At 41.6% G+C, this 16,156-nt stretch overlaps 1 protein-coding gene across 1 annotated transcript in view; it reads left to right on the top strand.

Annotated features, from left to right (window-relative positions):
- HACD2 (3-hydroxyacyl-CoA dehydratase 2) overlaps positions 1-16,156 on the top strand; it is an 89,635-nt gene that overhangs the window by 54,564 nt on the left and 18,915 nt on the right. The window lies entirely within an intron of this gene.

The raw sequence follows: 16,156 nt of genomic DNA, 5'->3' as shown, positions 1-16,156 counted from the left end.
TTTTGACAGTTTCATTTGTATTTCATCTAATGTGGGGTGTTTTTCTTAACCTTTTTATTGGTGTGTGATATATATCCAGAAAAATATACATAGCTAATTTTTGTTATTAATATATTTGCATGGAATTTGCAGATCCATGGGTTTTTTTTAAAAAGATCTCTCTCACTCTTTGAAAAGGTCTAAATTTCCCATGCAGAAGGAATGTAAAATAATTTTGTGCCCTTTTTTAGTGATTATATTTATTTAAAAAAAAGTTAAAAACAGGCAAATAAATTCTAATATAGCATATTTGCCTTTGTTCTCACTCTTAATTGTTTATGGAGTTAGGAAAATTATTTTAAAATACCACGTCATCTGTTTGTTCATTTATTTCAAAGTCCTTTCTACAAATCATCATTTTTAAGCTATGTAGTAGTCCCCCCTTATCTGAGTGGGATACATTACAAGACCACTCAGTAGATGCCTGAAGCTGTGGATAGTATGCAACCTATCTTCCACCCACAAATTTAATGTCTTTTCCATCTTAACTAAGCACTTATCTTGCACTGTGGCCACAACTTTTGCTGTTTGAGGTGCAACAGCAAAATTAGCACAAATTTCTTTTTCCTTCTTCACAATTTCACGAATAGGAAATTCATTTTTACTGTAGATCTTAGCAACCTCAGCATACAGTTTGTTCACTTTCCTTATTGAGTGGAGAATTTTTACCTGTTCACTTAAAGGTACTTATGGCTCCTCTTTCGCATATCTGAATCGCCAGCATCACTGCCCTGCCCTGTGGGGCCACTATTAAGTAAAACAAGTATTGCTTGAACACAGGCTCTGATAACTGATAACTAGGATAACTGATAACCAGACGTAACTGGATACGCTGGACTTAGGGAGGATTCACGTCCCAGGTGGCACAGAGCAGGGCAGCGTGAGATTTCATCAAGCTACTCAGAACAGCGCCCAATTTAAAACTTATGAATTGTTTATTTTTGGAATTTTCCATTTAATATGTTCAGACTGAATTTGACCAGCAGTAACAGAAACAAAAGCCCAGATAGAGGAAGACTGCTATATGTCTTCCTCTCTTACTTTTGTGTATATAATGTTTCCTTTTCATTTTAACCAACAACTCATAACTTTATCTTCCATTGGTCTCCAGTAACCTAAAACTTCTTCCTAGTAGTAACTCATTTACATTCTTAAATAGGCAATTATGTACTTTCAATAATTAAATGCTAGGTACCTGAAGTCAAAATAGTGTCCACTATGGAGTGTTCAATCACTCTCCCAATATAGTCAGATATTGATTGTCCAGGTGCTAATGCCCCAGCTGATAGATTATCCATAGCCTCACTTCTCCTCCTCCCTCCTGCTTCAGGGACCACCTCTTATGAGCAGGTCTGCCAGAGGGGTAGACAGGCACATCAAACATGCCTACAATTCAAAGCAGGCAGTTCTGTTAGTCAAATTGCTGTCAGCAACATTTGCCAGGATTTCCTGGGCAGATCATTGAGACTGGTTGGCTTAAAAAGCTCCTAGTATCTCTGTGCATTGCAGGTGCATGGGCCTGGCCGTCATCCTCAGTGACCACGCTGCCTGCCAGATGTATAGACTCAACATGTACCAGATGGGCTCACATATATTATCACATTTTAGCTGTATAGTAATTTAGGTTATATATGCATTATGTTTGCATATTTAAAATTGTTTCTCTGCAACCAAAGTGGCCCAGTTTCTGCTAACATTAACATATTTTCTGAAGAATGTAGTGCAGTAAATTTTATTGTCTTTCTGTCACCTCTTGGTCCTTGTTTTTATGTATACTCTATTGATTAGTTGACTTCCTCGTTTCTCATGTCAGTAGGGTTCGATATTTCTGCTGTTCTGGGATCAGGTTCTTTTCTCCTCATCCCCGTTTTGTTTGACTAAAACTCACTGGTTTTGTTTACAGCGGGAGATTCCCTCTCTGGCCCTGCCCAAGTCTTTGACAGCTAACTTGAAAAGCCTGTTGCTGTGGCACTTCAGAGGCCAGTCTGGTTGCTGTCACCTGTTCCTCGGCCCCTTCCCTTGGCCAAGAGTTTCATATTAGCTATAATTCAATTTGTTCTATACAACATTACACACGGTTTACATTCTTCTGTTTCTTGAAGCATCATAAAAATATCTTTATTTTCCTTATATTCAGCTTTGCTTACTCTAATGGTGGGAATCATATAACTAATGCATAAGGAAACCAACCTCAGAAATAACTGCTTAATAACATATATCTCAGTTTCTCATAGTGATGTTCGAATTCGTTTCATGCTATTATCATTTCTCAGTTTCTTTTTACATAATATTCCCCTCTAACGTGGACAAGAATTCTTCATTTTTATCACATTACATTTGGATTTGGGCTTCTGTTTCACCCTCTCTGACCTGCTCGTGTTTTCTATGTCCATTTCCCTTGTTTTCCTGTAATTGTACCTGATGCACTGAGGAGTAACCTTATACCTTTTAAGACTAGACTCTACTTTTTTCACATATGAGGTGAAAAGGCCCTACAGGACCTGCATCCTCACTTGTCATTTTAGTTCTCTACGCTATAGAATGCTAGTCACATAAATGTCACCGTGTACATTGTGAACCTAAAAGGTGATCACGATGGTTTTCCACCCATCAGCTAGGGTGACACCTTGATCAGCAGGATATTAAGGAAAAAAAATTGTGGTCTCTGTGCTCAAAAGCTTTTTCTTGGTCTAATATAGCAAATAACCTTTTTCCTTTTATTTTTTATTTTATTTTTTCTTCCTTCGTGCACAATCTTGGACAGGAACCTTTTTCCTTTTAAAGAGACCATATGTATGAACAAAGAAGAGCTCTGGCAGAACAACAAGCTGGAGGGTGGGTAGGGAGGTGGGGCCTGGGGATACAGGAAGGAATCCATAGCTCAAGTCTGCCTGTTTCCTATCTGGGTTGTCCCAGCTCTCCCAGCCCTGAATTGACTCCTCCGGCCTCCCTTAGCCGGGCTGGCCACTGCTGGCATTTGCTCCCTTAGCCCTTCGTTTGTGTTTGTATCTTTGTCTCCTTGTTCAACTGAGACAGGATTGGCATTTTTCAAAACAAACTGCAGTGGGAAATGCCACCTTCTGTCCCTCACCATGACCCCACTTCAGAAACAGACAAGTTCACAGGGCACATATCCTTCTTTGTCCATAAGTAGCTAAGCTTAGCTTATATCCTGAACATATAAGTAGGCCACTGCTCTGTGCTTTCCTGGCTCAGCCCTCTTTGAAGAAGCCACCCCAAATCCTCTCCTGAGTTCTTAGTGTGAGACCTTGTGTTTGTGGAGCAGAAGTCCCAGCTCACCTTCCTGGGGAGAAGTTGAGGAAGAAGTTGCTGGGCTCTCGCTGTGGCTGTAGCCCGAGTGCAGTGAAGAACCTCTGTACTTTACTAGGGTAATTTGCATAAAATAAAACTATACCCCAGGGCACTGAGCCTTCTCTCTTGTTCTCCTCACCCTTTGCCAGCATTGGAGGAAAGGATGTTTTCCCACATTCTTCTGGAATGTTCTGTGAGTTCTCCTAATTTCACCAGTCAGCTGTGTCCCACCTCCTGACATGCTGCTGGGCGTGTGACACTTCATCTACTATTCTCACTCATCAGCTTGTCAGCAAAATGCTTACAGAAATCTTGTCATCAGTGTTTTAAAAAGTTTCTGATAATTGCAGTGGTTTTTGTTTGTTTGGTGTGTTATAGTTCACAGAGGGCTTTATTAAAGTACATTACTGACAACTCACTCTTGACAACCATCCCTTGAGGTAGGTTGTAGCCTCCATTTAGAGTTTGGAAGCTGGACGGGCAAAGTGACTGTCACGCACCCAACAAATGGCAGCTTGGGTTCTGAATCCAGGGTCTTTCCACTGCATCAGAGCTGCCGCTTTCTCGCCCTTTGAAAACTTGATGTAAACACGTCCTTATTTTTGTTGTGCTGACCTTTCCTGCTCCCCCAGGGAGTGGAACCCCCCGCCTCAGATCCAGAGAGGCTTTCCTCCTTAACAGTTCCATCATGCCACATGCATACTGAGATGCGATCCTCTTGTTACATCATTCATGCAGCAAGTGCACGCGTCAGTCGTGGGCCCTGGGTGCTTTTCTGCAACACTTTGCTTCCCTGTTTTTTTACTGCTCAAGTGGCTCTGATGAATCTCTCCAATTAATTCTCCTTTCTCCTTGAAAGTTCCAAGACTGTTTTTCAAATTAGGATTTATAGACTATTTGGACCAGAATTACCCAGAGAGCTTATTAAAAACACACATTCCAGGCCACACCCCACACTTGATATGGAACGTCTGGGAATGGGGCCAGGGAATCTGCATTTTTATTAGGCTCCTCAGATAATTTCATGAATTCCAAGGTTTGAGAAATGATCTAAGATACCTCTATGTTGTGCTGTGATTTTTGTTTGACTTTCTCTTCTGGATTTCACTTCTTAATTTTACTTGAAGCCTAACCAAATCTCAGCATCTGCTAAGTTCAAGAGCCATGATTTCATTCTTGAGGAATGAAAGCCTCAGAGGTCCCTTAAACTGCTAAGTAAAGTTACATGGAGTTTCTGGTGCCTTCTCCAAATTCCAGCTGATGACTAGGTAAGGGGAGGCTTGAGGAGCCCCCTTACAGCAGAGAAAGATCTGAAATCACTGCACTGAAGAACCAGGTCATTTCCACCTGAGGAAATACTGTGCCAACATCTCTTCCTAAGATTTCTCAAGAAATGTCATCAAGCCTGGACAGCTTTATTATCTTCTAGGTAATTATAACTCAGTATTCTAGAACCTGGAGGCTTAGCACCCATAACTTAGGTGAGGGGTTGATGAGTTTTGGCTTTGACATTTACCTTGTGACTTACGAAAAAGCACTTCAACTTTCTGAGCCTTGTTGTTCTCATCTATAAAATGATCCTGCTAATACCTGCCCCACCTGTGATATCACAGAGTTTTCATGAAGATCAAATGAGGAGAATATCTGAAAACAGGGTGGCAAATATTTAGAAATCAAAATCTCTTGCATGCAGTTTTTCACTGAGCAGCTTCTGGAATCCCTTACGAAGCAGCGAACAACTGCTCTGGGAAGGAATGCCACTTCCTTCATAGATGGAACACAATTTTTTGTCTTCCTCTTTTTCACTCTTGTGGAAGCTAAAACTCTGGATAAATTAATATCCTAAGACCCACATTCCTGTGCCTGCTTGGTTGCATTACAGCGTTTCTCTCTGCTGGGTTCTGCAGCTGGGTTCACAGTGTGCTGTGTTCTCTCCCACCTCTGGAGGCTGCTCCTGGTACCCTCTTTCCCCTGGCTGCACATGCTCCCTGTTGTCCCTAATGGCTCTGCTGTGCCTTTCCCAGCATGCACCGCCCATGAACATGGTGTCATGGAAAGACAGAAAGGGCAGCTTCTTTTATCCCATCATTCAGACGAAGAGATGAGTTGCTTTGTCGGGGGACACATTATTTCCTCCTCAAGTTCTATTCTTGGTCCAGAAGCCATGCCACCCTGTCTTCTAGCCCCAGTGCCCCTTCCATGGTGACATCCCAATTCAGGTAGCAAAGGCCACTGAGATACATCCAGTATCCTCTGGCCCTCCAGAAAGCTGAATGTCTAAAATTCTCCACCTTATTCCATCTATTCGCTTACTTTCTATTTTAAATATTTCTGTAGGTGGATTTACCACCTTCACTTTTAAAATTAGCACCTCTCTTAAAGGTAAGAAAACCTCATTATTTGATTGTTAATCAGACGCTGTCAAACTTTAGACAGCTCCTAGACAAATGCAGCAGTACTTTAGTGCTATTTCTACTTAAAGATTGTTTTACTTATAGCTAGATGGGTCCTTTTTCCATTACTTATATTTAGCATAGGTGATTTGGGCAAAATCAGAAACTGTCTTTCTCTGTGTTTTTCTTCCTGCCCCTTCCCAACATTTTCTTGTACTGTGTATAAAGATTCTATTTCAAAATATAGAAAAATACTTAAGATACTTAAGGTTTGTTGTAGGTTCACTTCTGCCATCCATGGTGCATCTTTCTCCCACTGTCCTAGTCCTCCCACTTTTTTTTAATGCCTTGAAAAACTCCACTGGAACTCATTTGTTGTTGAAAATATATCCTCTGATGATTATTAATAAGTCAGTTAAGTGTAATAAGTGTAAAAAAAAAAAAAAGACATCTTCTTAACCCATGGAAGCCGACATTGCCACACTTCATACAGAACACAGTCCTGTTTGTCGTCAGTAGTTGAGTAGGTTCCAGGCTCAGCAAAATCAGGACATTTAATTGGCCTCTAACGTTCGTCTTTTTCTGCTCTGGGCTCTCCTCCCTTGCATCCTGCGCCCTCCTCCCTGTGGTGACTCTGCCTCACAAACACGCCTACAGTGAAGCTCCTCGGGGCATTTTCTTTTGCTCTCCCACCCCAAGGGCTAAAGGCTGACATGTGCAATTCCCAGTTGCCAGTTCTGCCCGAGAAAGGGCAGATACACCAGACAAACCCCCTAGAAGTCTGCACAGTTATCTTCATGTTGGGAGCTCTCACTCAGGACAGGAAGGGCCAGGTCCCAACCTGCCAGGCCTGGAGAAAAGTGTCCTCCAGGGCCCAGCGCCATTCCTGTCCCGATGGCCCTGTTCCCTTCAGACTGCAGCACTGGGTGCCTTCTTCCTTTCCCTCTGCCCCAGGACTTCCAGATTTTAGGCTTTTCAGTATATTTTGCATTTTAGTTTTCTAAAATATTATACTAAGCCCCCTCCCATTTAGTTTATGTTCTGGATGCATCAATGGGGTCTCCTGCATTCCTCCAGTTTTTAATAATGAAATTTCTGACAAGCTTATTGTTGGAACTCATCCTCTTCAAGCCTAAGACGTGTCTATGCTATTGGGTGGTATCTTTAATATATTGCTGCTACTTTCCAATAGCAGGAAGCCCGTTTAGAGCTGAATCTGGCTACTTGGAGTCCTGGGATTAACAAAGATGCTTGACTTTCGACATTAAGAAACTGTCATAGAAAAGGAATGAAAGTGAAGGAAGAAAAAAAAAAATTGTTACCTTGGGCTTAAAATAGTAGTTTCCCAAATAAGCACAAGAGATTTACAGGCTGGAGCCTGAGTGGTTTCAGCTTGAGTTAATATGTCATCAGCTTGAATTAATGAGTAACACAGGGAAACAAAGCTCTGTGGCACAGAACTGTGCTGTCAAGTGGTATTGTCAGTGGAGAGTCAGCAGTAAGTGATTCTGACATTCGGACTAGCTTTCATCCTTGGGTTCAAAGTGAAATGAGTTAAGATGCTTCTTTACACTGTTTAAAGCCAAAAAAGTAACTTTTTATTACTATAAAGTGATGGGAAGATGTTGGTTGCCCACATTTTTCTTCTGGGTTTCTTTGGGGTATTTCCTTTATCCCTGTACAGTCCAATAGAACTTTCCTTGGTGGTGGAAATGTTCTGTATTTCTGTGCTCGTCAATACTCCTAGCCGTATGTGAACACATTGAACACTTGCAATGTGGTTAATGTGACTGAACAACTGAATTTCAATTTTATATTTTATTTTAAATAGCTGTATGTGACTGGAAGCTAGCTTACTGGACAATGCAGTGCTAGTTGTATCATTATTTACCATTGTCTTGCTTTTAGTCAGTTCAGTTTTTATATGTTGTGTCTCATATGTGTGTGTGAATGGCTGTATAATTTTTTATAAGGTGGCCAAAGAAAATCAATAAAGTATCCTTGGTATACTGAATTCTTTCAGTCAAGGGATTTCATTTTAGTTCCCTAGATTAAATTGTCACGAAAATCCTGATTGTGGGTATGGGAAATGGTGTTGGTGGTGGTCCCCTCACCACTGCAGAGGTGGCCGTGGGTCAGATGTGAGTCCACTGGGTCAGGAGGCTGTGCGGGCCTCGCGCCTCAGAGGCTGCGGCCTGGCCTCTACAGTGGGTTCGCCATGACACACGTCCCACGTTTGCCCTTGTTGGAAACCATTTCACACGCCTTTTCTCTCCTGTTTGAGTTTAAAGATGCCACCGGAGTACAGTCAGCACTATTATCCCACTGCACTTGAAGATTCTCCTTTCACACTGCACAGGGGAGGTGATTGGCGTGCGTCGTGAGCCTTGTTAAGATATGTCAGCAAAGCCAAGAAAAGTTAAAAGTTATTACCTGTAAACTGCTTTTAAAGAGGTGTGCTCCACAGTACAATAGAGGCATTTTTAAGCACTGGTTAATATTCATTTGAATACTTTTAATATGTGGGAGGCAGAACCATCTTTTATTACCTGCTTCTTTGCCAAAATGGTGGTCCTTTATATACTCTAGCTTTCTCAAAATAAATTTATTTTGAAGCACGAGTATCAGATAGTTTAATTAAAAATACATCAACCTGAGACGAATACCAGTACCTTCCGCCTCCTGGTAGTTGTCCTGCACAATGAATGCAGTCAGATAACAATGAACTGGTCTCACTAGAAATCTTAAAGACCACAGGGGAACGTGAAGAAGTACCCCCATCCCCCCACTCCTATGAATATACATAAAGTATATTTCTGTTTCTTAAGGGAAGAGAGTTTAGTAACCTTTTTTACTTACCCATCTCAAGAAGCCCTGTAGTCAAAGCTGTCACTATGAGCTGTGATGTATCACAGAAAAAAATAAAGCATATTACTAAGCTGTCTGCCTTTTCCAGAGAGAGGAGCCCTTTCAAGTCTGGAGTAAAACCATGGTGCACTTCGGGAGTTTGTAAGCTGTGACTTGCTATGCACGTGTGGGCGTGTGTGTGCATGCTGAGGGCATGCTCTGCACTTTAGAAGGGAAGAGAACTAATGATTAGGCTTCATACACTGAAGAGTTTTAACTCTTGTTTTCTTCAGAAAAACTAATTATTAGGCTTGATACATTGAAGAGTTTTAACTTTTGTTTTCTTCAGATTGCCCCCATAAATGTTTGTTTTTAACAGGACAAGTTTTGGCATTTTCTTCCTCTTACCTCATGTGCTTGGGCTTATTACCAGAATAACACAAAACTTAAGAAGTGTGCGACTCTTTTGCCTTCTGCATTGATGCTGCCTCGTTTGAAGGAATCTTTCGTCAAGGTCATTGCCTCAATGAAAAATATGTTCAGATCCTCAAGTGTAGAACTAATCAAATTTTTTAGAATAGAGTGTTCAGCTTTCCATTAATCAAATTTTTAAGTAGCATTTAACGGTTTTTCAAACTTCAGAGTTTTTGAAATATGTTGTGTTACATTTCTGTGGTACTTTACCATCTGTAGCCGAGGTTATCGACTGTCAGCAGAGGTCTGCCCCACCGATTGGTTTAAAAAGAAAGTTCAGCCACATGCATTAGCTCACGTCTGTAATCCTAGCACTTTGGGAGGCCAAAGCAGGAGGATCACTGAGGCCAGGAGTTCAAGACCAGCCTGAGCACCATAACGAGACTTCTGTCTCTACAAAAAATAGAAAAATTAGCCAGGCATGGTGGAACATGCCTGTAGTCCCAGCTACTGGAGAAGCTGAGGTAGGAGGATCACTTGAGCCCAGGAGTTGGAGGCTGCATTGAGTTATGATGCCATTGCACTCTGGCCCAGGCAGCAGAGCAAGAACCTGTCTCAAAAAGAGAGAGAGAGAGAGAGAGAATTAGTTCAAGAAAAACATGGTGGTGGCCAGGCACGGTGGTTCACATGTGTAATCCTAGCACTCTGGGAGGCCGTGGTGGGAGGATTGCTTGAGCTCCGGAGTTCGAGACCAGCCTGAGCAAGAGCAAGACCTGTCTCTACTAAAAAACAGGAAAAATTAGCCAGGTGTGGTGCTATATACCTGTAGTCCCAGCTACTCAGGAGGCTGAGGCAGGAGAATCACTCGAGCCCAGGAGCTTGAGGTTGCTGCGAGCTAGGCTGATGCCATGGCACTCTAGCCCGGGCAATAGAGTGAAACTGTCTGGAAAAAAAGAAAAAGGAAAGAAAAACATGGTGACTGGAGAGTGCACGCACACCATCTCACACAATCAGTGTGTACCTCAGGTAGTGATTGCCAGATAGGTCCAGTGTTATGAAGTCTTTTTTTTCTTTTTTTTTTTTTGAGACAGAGTCTCGCTCTGTTGCCCAGGCTAGAGTGAGTGCCGTGGCATTAGCCTAGCTCACAGCAACCTCAAACTCCTGAGCTCAAGCGATCCTACTGCCTCAGCCTCCGGAGTAGCTGGGACTGCAGGCATGCGCTACCATGCCCAGCTAATTTTTTCTGTATATATTTTTAGTTGTCCATATAATTTCTTGCTATTTTTAGTAGAGACGGGGTCTTCCTCTTGCTCAGGCTGGTCTCGAACTCCTGACCTCGAGCGATCCACCCGCCTCGGCCTCCCAGAGTGCTAGAATTACAGGCGTGAGCCACCACGCCTGGCCTGAAGTCTAAATTTTTTAAGAAAGGCAGAAATCTATATTTTTAAAATATGACATCTGTCAGTTTTTAAAAACTGGTTTAATTATTTTTAAAGTACTATATAAGCCCAATACAACATTTTTGGTCCAGGGCCATTGGTCACTATTTTGATATTTCTGCTCGAGGAGATGATGGTCATAGCCTTTATTTTTATTTTCTCTTTTGAAATGTTTGCAATTATTATACTTTCATAGAACAAAAAGAACCCCATGACATTTCACAAAATATATTGTCAATTTCATGTTCTTTTGACATTTCAGTTACATTTCCAACAATGATAAATCCTATCCCCTCTGGAGTATTGGGCAGGCATGTTGGGGTACTACAATTGGAGATTTGGGGGAGACTGTGGAGTGAGTATACCCTGGCTCTTCCCCAGGGGGCATAGTAACTAATGGATGGGAATATTGTTCTCTGGGCTATCACTGCTGCAGTTTATCCTGTCACTTCATAGGCTACTTAGACTAGATTAGATATATATGATCAAGGTTGGGATTAAATACAACCCCATTCTGATGCAATCCCCATGCCTGAGTTGGGTCAAAGGTAATAGTTGTATGAAAGCTTTTCAGTTAATAACGTGCTCTTTGGAGTGAGAGAATCAAACAGGACTAAGAATATTGGGAAAAGCCAGCAGCTGGTGAGATCCTTAGACATCCCAAAGTGGATAGATGTATGCTAACCTTCAAGCAGAGGGAGAGATGGCATCTTTTAAATAGTACTTAAGCAACAAAAAGTAAAACAACAACAACACCACAGAACATTTTCTTGGTAATTAGCCTCAGAGGTAGCACTGTACTGAGTCCCAGTAATGACTAGCATAGATAGTAGGAACTCAATAAATCTGTTTTGGATTGAATTTTTCCTTTCATGGAATAATGGCAAGCATTTTGCTAAACACTTAATATGTTTCTCTAATCCTACAACACCTGTGCAAAGGCTCGTATCTCCAGTTTACGAAAGAAGCCTCAGAGAGGAGAAGTAACTTGGCCCCAGGACATGCAGCTGGGAAGTCTGGAGGTCTGTTTGATTCCATAGTTGCACTTGTTTGGAAAAAAGGCCAGTTGTAGTGATTAGCTAGGTTACTTGAAGTACCAGCCACCCTTCCTTCATGTTCCCCAGAAAATGAGCTGACGCATAGTAAGCATTAAAGTTGGACTAAGGGGAACATTTTAGCATTCGTCTCTGCATGTCTGGCTTTGTCATAAATGCAGAATTGATCATGCATTGCTTGTTGACTGCATGCCTATACATTTTTCTCATTGCATGTTCAGAAAAGTTTATTTCATGGCCAAGAATTGTTTTTAACTAGGCCATTCACATCAAAAAAATAGTCTCTAGTTATTGTGTTGTAATGGTAAGGACTTTTTAACCAGTTTTCTTTGTCACTGTAGGTTTTGAAAAAACTATGTAGTCCAGGCACAGTGGCTCATGCCTGTAATCCTAGTACTTTGGGTGGCCGAGGCAGGAGGATTGCTTGAGTTCAGTACTTCAACACCAGCCTGAGCAAGACCCCCATCTCTACAAAAAATAGAAAAATTAGCCAGGAGTTAGGAGGATCACTTGAGCCCAGGAGTTTGAGGTTGCAGTGAGCTAGGATGACACCACTGCACTGTAGCTGGGGCAGCAGAGCAAGACCCTGTCTCAAAAAAAAAAAAAAAAAAGCTAAATAGTTGCACATTTTTCTATCCTATAAAAATATTAATATTTTTATAACTTACAGTTTTCATTTAAAAAAGAATATTATTTTCTGGTTTGTTTACCAAGCACCCTATAATGGATTTTTAAATAATACTAAATAATAAAGAACACTTAATATATGAAATTGTTATGTAAAAAGACTAATACTAATCCAAACATCTTTTTTTTTTTTTAGAGACAGAGTCTCGCTCTGTCACCTAGGTGAGGCTGCACGTGGTGCAATCATAGCTCACTACAGGCTCAGATTCCTGGACTCAAGTGATCCTCCTGCCTCAGCGTCCTAAGTAGCTAGGACTACAGGCATACTCCACTATGTCCAGCTAATTTTTAAATTTTTGTAGAGATGGGGTCTTGCTACATTGCCCAGGCTTGTCTCGAACTCGTGGCCTCAAGCCATCCTCCCAGCTTCCCAAAGTGCTGGGATGACAGGTGTGAACCACCACGACTGGCCTAAACACATGGCATCAATATTTATTACGTTTCAATGTCTTATCAAGGATGAAATTCCTTTTAATAGCTAACTAAATGAGTTACGTTTTTGTTCAAAAAAGTTTAATCAAGTTAGAGAAAGGACTAAGATTGTCCTGTTTTCCAGCCCAATCCCTCGGTTGATTCACCAGCCAGGCACCAGTGCTGTGGCACTCCCCACCCAAGGCTGTTCCAACCAAGTCAGAGAACTGCAGGCTCAGCCTGCAGATGGGTCACCACCTATTATTTCTTTTTCTTATTCATTCAACAAATATGTATTCAGCATCTTCCATGCTCCAGGTATTGTGCTAAGCACTAGGATACATAAGGAAAGAAGAAACATAGTTGCTGCCCTCACAGGGCTTGCAGCAGACGGCAAACACCATATAGATGAATAACTTATAAGCCAGAGGGAGGACAGAGTGCCGTAACACTTGTCATCCTCAGTTGCCCAACTTGAGGGCTGTTTGAGCCTGTTAAGGTACCTAAGGAGCTGTGCCACTCTCCCAGGCCCGGCTGTTCTCCTCCCGGGACAGTCAATGAGTTAACACATACAAAACACTTAGAACAGTGCCTGGCACTTAGTAAGTGCTCAGTAAGTGTTAGCTACACATTAGCTATAAAGTAACCTAATCTTTTTACAAGTTTGTCATTTTTCTCTATTTCCAGAAATAGTCCAATTTCTATATAACTGTTTTGAATTTTTTTGTATATCCTGAAGTTTATTACAAACATGTAATTGACTTTTCACATAGAAATAGATATATTCTTTACACTTACTGAAACAGTTTCACAGTTAGCTGGTAAAAATTTACGCATAATTACTTTTATCATACTTAAGAAATAATTAGCCCTGCTAATGGGAACTATCATCATCTTAATCATCATTATTATCATAATCTAAAGCATTTATTAAGAATTTGATTTTGTCTTATAACTAAGCTATCCCTTCTTGAAAGCAAATTTGTGGGCCTTGCCTTCAGGGTAAGTACAGTCTAAGACAGTGATAATCCTGATACAAGTTGAAAGTCAGCATTAAATCTGTTATTCCTTCTCTAGTTGCCCTGTCTTAGTGTGCCCTTACTGGTATGTTTTGTTGTAAATGTTCTTATGTCTTTCTTGTAGTTACATAGCTGGCCTCTTCCAGCAGACTCTTAGGTCTCACATCTACAACAACATATCTAGACACCAAGTGATAGTTGTGTTTGCTTCTAATTGTATCCCCAAAGTGGTTGCTTAGTATTTGGAGGCTTTTTTAAAAATAAATTTTTTGGGGCCGGGCGTGGTGGCTCACGCCTGTAATCCTAGCACTCTGGGAGGCCGAGGTGGGCGGATCGTTTGAGCTCAGGAGTTCGAGACCAGCCTGAGCAAGAGCGAGACCCCATCTCTACTAAAAATAGAAATAAATTATATAGACAGCTAAATATATATATAGAAAAAAAAATTAGCCGGGCATGGTGGCGCATGCCTGTAGTCCCAGCTACTCGGGAGGCTGAGGCAGGAGGATTGCTTGAGCCCAGGAGTTTGAGGTTGCTGTGAGCTAGGCTGACGCCATGGCACTCACGCTAGCCTGGGCAACAGAGTGAGACTCTGTCTCAAAAAAAAAAAAAAAAAAATTTTTTTGAAATAATTTCATACTTACAAAAAAGTTGCCAGAACAGTACAGAGAGCTCCCATATTCCCTTTACTCAGATTCCCCAGCTATTGGCATTTTGCTGCATTTGTTCCATCGCCTAGTCTCTCTGTGTTTATATGTGCACTATCATTTGTCTTTTTCTGAACCTTGGAAGTAAGCTGCATGTAACGTCCCATCACCCCTAAGTACTTACGTAGGTGTTTTAAACACGCTTCTGTATCGCCTGCATAGAACCCTCCAAATCAGGAAATGAACTTTGGTACGTTACCGTCTAATCCACAGGCCCCATTCAAGCTTCACTAACTGTCCAAACACTGTCCTTTTTTTCTATCCTGGAATGACAATAATCAGCATCTTCTGTGCCCCAGGTGAGTGCCAGGCACTGGGGTACATGGGAGAAGGAGACACGTGACTGCTGTGATATTCCTGCTGCATACGTGTTTCCTTGTCAGGTCTCTCCAGACTCCTCTGGTCTGGAAGAGATCTTCAGTCTTGCCTGGTCCCTCCTGTCCTCATGTCAGTTTTTAAGAGTTTAGGCCTTAAATTCTCTAGAGTGACCCTTAACCTAGATCCAGTCAACGTCCCTCGTAACCAGTCCAAGCCATGCATCCTTGGCAGGAATAGCACAGAAATGATGCCATGCTCAGGTCATGCCTTGACCACCCTTCCCACCCCTGGCGACGTTGATCTCGATCACCTTCTCCTGTCAGGGTCTCCCAGGTTTGTCCTCCTTCAACTCACCATTTCCTTCTTTTCATGAATTCGTATTTTGTGAGAATGACTCCTGCCTGTATTAGCCACCTCTATGATGGCTGCCAAATGGTGATTGTCTATTTCTGTCAGTTGTTTTACACTTATGAGTTGGCATCCTGTTCTCCCATTTTTAAATTGTATTTATATCAGTTTAGACTCATGAATCCTTATATGATTTAATAGATTATAATCTGTTATTTATTTTAATGCTAAAATTGTGATTTGGCCAGTGAGAGCTCTTTCTTCTGGTCCTTTGACTTAGCTCCACCATTCACTGAGTATTTCCTTACTTTCTGGCACAAGCAGATTTCCAGACTCATCTTGCACTTCCCCTGTGCCAGCCCTGGAATCAGCCATTTGCCAAGGAGCCCCGATTTCTCTTAGTGGAGGATGTCATTTATAATCTAAGATCTGGGTAGTCCAAGTGCTCGTTGCCACTGGGCCCTCTCAGTAGAGAAAGCTGGGGCATACATATATGTATACGTACACACATAGACACACACATAGACATCTAAAATAACTTACATAGCTACATGTGTATATGCATGTGTGTACATATACATATATACATTTATGTATATAAATCATGAGTTCATACTGATTCCTCCAATTGCAGTCTAATACCCCAGTATTCTTTCTTGCATTCTCGCTTCCATGTTTGCAAATACCTCCTCCAATAGCAAGAAGCCCATTTTTCTTAGTATATTGATGTATTTGCTCAGTTTACTTATTTACTCCCTGTAGCTGATTCCCCAACCCCACTGGCCATCTCCCTTCTCACCCCACCCTCAGCTGCCAGGCCTCTGGTTCACACCATGTGCAGCCTCCCACCTCCCCTCCCATCACCAGCCCGAGTCTGCAGCCACCATACTGATTCCTCCACATGGGGAAGGACAAGAGGTGAACCTTAGTACTTACCCAGAGACACATTCGAGATGATCTCTTCTCTGGAAAATCAGAGGTTGCCTCCTAAAGTATTTCTTTTTTTTTTTCCTTGTTTTCTTTTTTATCTTTCTCTTTATGAGTTTGTTTTCTTTTTTAGTTGGAGTCATGTTTTGTATTTTAATTTCTACATAGCAGACATAGAAAAGAGAAACCAACTTATGAGATAGATTTTTAGGGTTCTTGACAAGTCAAATCCAGGAAGTAAAA

The sequence above is a fragment of the Eulemur rufifrons genome, chromosome 7, assembly GCF_041146395.1.
Source record: "Eulemur rufifrons isolate Redbay chromosome 7, OSU_ERuf_1, whole genome shotgun sequence".
NCBI classification, from domain to species: Eukaryota; Metazoa; Chordata; class Mammalia; order Primates; family Lemuridae; genus Eulemur; species Eulemur rufifrons.
Note: the sequence above shows the minus strand (reverse complement) of the source record. Positions and strands in the feature narration are given on the sequence as shown.